The sequence below is a fragment of the Apodemus sylvaticus genome, chromosome 23, assembly GCF_947179515.1.
Source record: "Apodemus sylvaticus chromosome 23, mApoSyl1.1, whole genome shotgun sequence".
In the NCBI taxonomy this organism is placed as follows: domain Eukaryota; kingdom Metazoa; phylum Chordata; class Mammalia; order Rodentia; family Muridae; genus Apodemus; species Apodemus sylvaticus.
The window spans coordinates 43,824,143-43,828,509 of NC_067494.1; the positions used below are offsets into that span (position 1 = coordinate 43,824,143).

A 4,367-nucleotide genomic window follows, 5' to 3' on the forward strand; every position below is an offset into this window, starting at 1 on the left:
CGTAATTAGTTCACAGTTTGGAAGCCTTTGGCGGAATTACAGTTATGCAAACACATTCCATTCATAGTTTACGAAGACTCATTTTATAGGTGAATTCTGCTTAAAATTGAGGGTCATGAAACTATGATTCCTCATGTTCCTCCCTTTTATGAGTTGGGTTTTAACAATCCAGAAAAACCATGTTACTGTTGTTATTGGAAAAAGTCGTGATAGAAACAAACAAACCAAAACAGCAGAGAAAAGGCTCAACAAAGTTATGTTGTATGTAACAACTCTTTAAGAGCGCATGAGCACTCCTTCCAGGCCAGCGGAAGACCATATTTGATCTGCCCTGGTGTCCTTGTCTTTGTGTAACACTGCACAGGAGTGACGCTGGTGAAAATCTAGATGGGATGGTTGGTTTTCAAACTGCATTTTTGTTTTCGCCTTAGAAAGTCCAACATACAATGAAGTAAAAGAAACATTGACTGGCTAAAGTTTTAGAGTTGAAGAAAGTTATCTGTGAGGTGAATCTCCCCTCCCCCTCCCCGCCCCCATTAGCCACTTAGCTAAGCCGAGAGCTACAGAGCTTCTTCCTCCAAGAAGCCACAGGCTTCTCCCAGGAAGCATTTTGGAAACAGTCTTAAGCCCAAGCAGTGGTGGTGCACGCCTTTGATCTCAGCACTTGGGAGACAGAAGCAGGCAGATTTCTGAGTTCAAGGCTAGCCTGGTCTACAGAGCGAGTTCCAGGACAGCCAGGGCTACACAGAGAAACCCTGTCTCAAAAAACCAAAACCAAACCAAACCAAAAAATAATCTTAGATACCTTTAGCCACATGCGTGAATATTGGTAAGGAAAAAAAAAGGACTTAAAATATTATGCAATGGGAATTCTTTATATTGCAAAAACTCATGTTTAAGATTCAATGCTGCAGACAACCTGAAGATTAATGAAAAGATATGAATAAACCATGCAATTAGGTTGACTGACTCATCAGAAATTTTCAAAAAATATTAGTTGGGCATGGCATTGCAGGTCTATATAGTGCTTAGAAGGTAAAGAAACAGAAGGGTCAAAAGTTCAAGCCCAGCCTCAACTAACAGCGCTAAGCCAGCCTGGGTTATAAGAGACCTTGTCTTAAAAACAACAACAACAACAACAACAACAAAAAAAAAAACCAAGCAGGCAAACAAACAAACAAAATAAAAAGAAAATGGTTATTTGTTCCCATATACTAAATGTATGCTGTCTGACTGGACAAAAAAGGGGAAAAGGTGATTCTATCATGCTGGGTGTAACTCCTTGGATAGTTTCTCCCCCCCCCCCCCCAACCTACAAAGTGACTCCTTTGAACAAGTTTGTACATGTATGAAACATCACAGAGAGCAGAGGAAGACAGGTCGGGGTAGTTTGGATCGCGGCAGTTAGCCAGCAAGCTTAAGATCAGCGTGGATTTAGGCTCAGCTGGGCACTGCTTCCAGTCCTCAGCGGCAGTCTCGGGCTAGAGCATGTGTGGCAGCCACTCCAGAGGCCTTAGGGAATGGCTGGGGGCTGGGCTGCTGGTTCCACTGGAGGAAGACATCCGCGAGAAGTGGACTTGTAAGCTTTGAAATGATCTGGCTGGGCATCTCCTGGGTCAAATGTTGATAAACGTTTGAGGAGTAAAAATGAAGCCGTAAGAGAAGCCTTCTTGAAGCCTCCACGAGGAAAGAGTGTGGGGGTGGGGGGACAGGGGGGGTGGCTAGAAGCCTCCATGAGAGGAGGGTGTGAGGGCGAGGTGGGGTGGGGGGGAGAGATGGACACCTCCATGAGGAGAGAGTGGGGGTGTGCTCTTTAACTCTGCCATACCAAGTTAATGAGCCCATTTGTTCTGAGTGTTTAAATACAAACTGGAGAATGTGGTGTGTTCTGGTTTGAGACAGGCCGTGCTTGGTGATGCCTTTCTGTTTTCGAGACACTCCATGGCGGAGCAGTTACAGCAGAAAGGCTTTGAGGAACATGCCCAGTTCAGAGAACAGCACGGCTAACCGAAACAGGGCTTTCTGCATATTTGATTGCACCATCAAAAGCAAATGGGAGATTGTGTGAATAATATTTTTAGAAATGTGTATTTGGATTTATTCTTAACTTCAGAGCAAGTTTACTTCCCTGAAAGTTCCAGGATTTGGCTGAACAGAGCTCAGGGATAGTGTCCTTGCTTAGAGTGTGCCGCCGTAGGATCTATGCCCACTACCAAAAGACAGCTAACCCTCATGTGTATCCCAAAGATCGGGACAGACTTCCTTTTTCATGCTAACTTTATTACCAATTTCTTCTAACAGAATCAATTCATGCTTATTACGGAAATGACAGATAGGCCAAACATAATGAGGTGTATACTTAAAAATACTTAATGATACTTAAAATAATATACTTAAATAAAATAATAAAACCCAGATCTTCCCTCTTTAATTTATCCCATGTAGAATGAAATTATTGTCTGTGTTCATTTACAATGATTTAAACAAAATCCCTAGAAGTGAGATTATAGCCCAAAGGCATACAGAATCCTGTATGTTGGCATTTATCATCAAATTGCCTGCAGAAATCTTTCAGTTCAAAAAGCCCCATTTTGTGCATGTGAACGCCTGCATGCTCTTCTTCCTAATGTGAACAATGTGATTAAAACAGGCATTGTGACTTTATAGGCAGCAACACTTTCTGCGATTGTTTCATTTTCCTGGACAAGCCTGTACCCTCCATGTTCATCTGTAGCTCCCTCTGCTCTGTCAGATAACTTCGCTCTTTGATGATCTTCGAGACCCCTAAGGTTATATCTGGGCTGTCGTGGATCCTCATTCTAGCACATTCTAGTATGTTCTACTAGAGGATTCTCCTTCTGTGAATCTTACACTTTAAAATACAGCCCCTCCTTACCCCCTATTCCAGTATAGGTTACTTTAATGCACTACTTTTAAGGTGAAGTTAATTGGTGACATCGTTCCAGAAGAATAGACACATTTCTTTTTTTTTTTTTAACCAAGTTTTAATTTAAAAAAGAAAGAAAGAAAGAAGGAAAGAAAGAAAGAAAGGTCAAGAATGGGCTGTGCATGAGTTTACTTTCAATATTCCAGAGGCAGGGGTTGGTGAGGGGATTCTACACGGTGAGTTCCAAGCCAACCCATGTCACAACATGATTATCGTGAGGCTAGAGAGATGCCTAAAGAGTGAAGAGCACAGATAATTCTTTCAGAGCACCCATGCCAGGTGGCTTAAAACCACTTGAATGTAACCACAGATCCCTCGATATCCCAAGGGATCCAACACCTTGTATTGTCTCAACCTTTTTTTTTTGATACCATAAAAACAGAAGCCCACTATATGCCATCTCATCACGACCCACCCCAGGAATCTCTTATGGTAATGATATTGGAGAATGTCAATCAAGAAGCTATCATTAGCATGAATACATAGTGATTGAGACAGCAATGTTGTGTGATCTTCTTCCTCTGATTGTGGCTGTGGGACTCGAGACGGTCCCAGATCGCAGTCCAGATTTCCAGGAAGTCATTGTTGACATCGAGCAAATAGAGCTCTTTGAGTCTACACCTCCTAGGCCAAACCTCCTGGTCATTCAGCCAATCGACTCCATCCAACACAGCCTGGAAAGTATCAACATGGAAGTAGTCCATCGGGGGCCAAGAAGGAGGTAGGGGTAGGGACAAGTTGCTACCATGTGCTTCACAATCTTCCTTCGTCTCTTAATGAAGGCCTCCTTGAACAGTGGGGGGAAGAACACTTTGGGCAGGTCCTCCAGATCAGAGAGAGCCAAGTCTTTATTACTTGCCAACTCCTGGATTGCCAGATCTTGGAGTGTGGGAAGAGCCGGAAAGCCATCTTTAGGGATTCAGGTAGAGGGGTCAGTCTGTAGTCCGACTCCCAAAAGTGGTCAGCAGCAGCTGTGAATGGAAGTCCATGGATCTATGAGTTGCTGAGTCCCACAAGGCAAAGGAGAGAGAGAAAATAGACACATTCCTTAAAGGCTCATAACTTATAGGAAACCAAGTCATGGCGGCACAACTAGGATTTTAGCACTGGAAAGGCAGAGACAGGAGAATGGTTCCAAGTTCCAAGTCAGGCAAAGGTTCCTTAGGACGAAGACAGCATCCTCAGAACAAGCAAGCAGGCAGCCAGGCGAGTCCATCAAAAAGCCAACCAAAACAAACAAAACAATAACAACAACAACAACAACAACAACAACCTTAAGACGAATTGTATGTGGTCTGCTCACTGGTTCTAAAAGCAGGCATGTTTGAGCCAACGGAGCGCTCCGTGGGGTCCTTTGCAGATCCCAGCAAGGCCAGCTGGGAGGAGCCACAATAATAGACAACCACAAGGTGGTTGTGCT

The 4,367-nt window shown here is 43.6% G+C and overlaps 1 pseudogene; it reads right to left on the bottom strand.

The window, feature by feature from the left end:
* Nucleotides 1–3,041: 3,041 nt before the first annotated feature.
* On the bottom strand, nt 3,042–3,863 carry LOC127673731 (oogenesin-2-like; annotated as a pseudogene).
* Nucleotides 3,864–4,367: the final 504 nt, after the last annotated feature.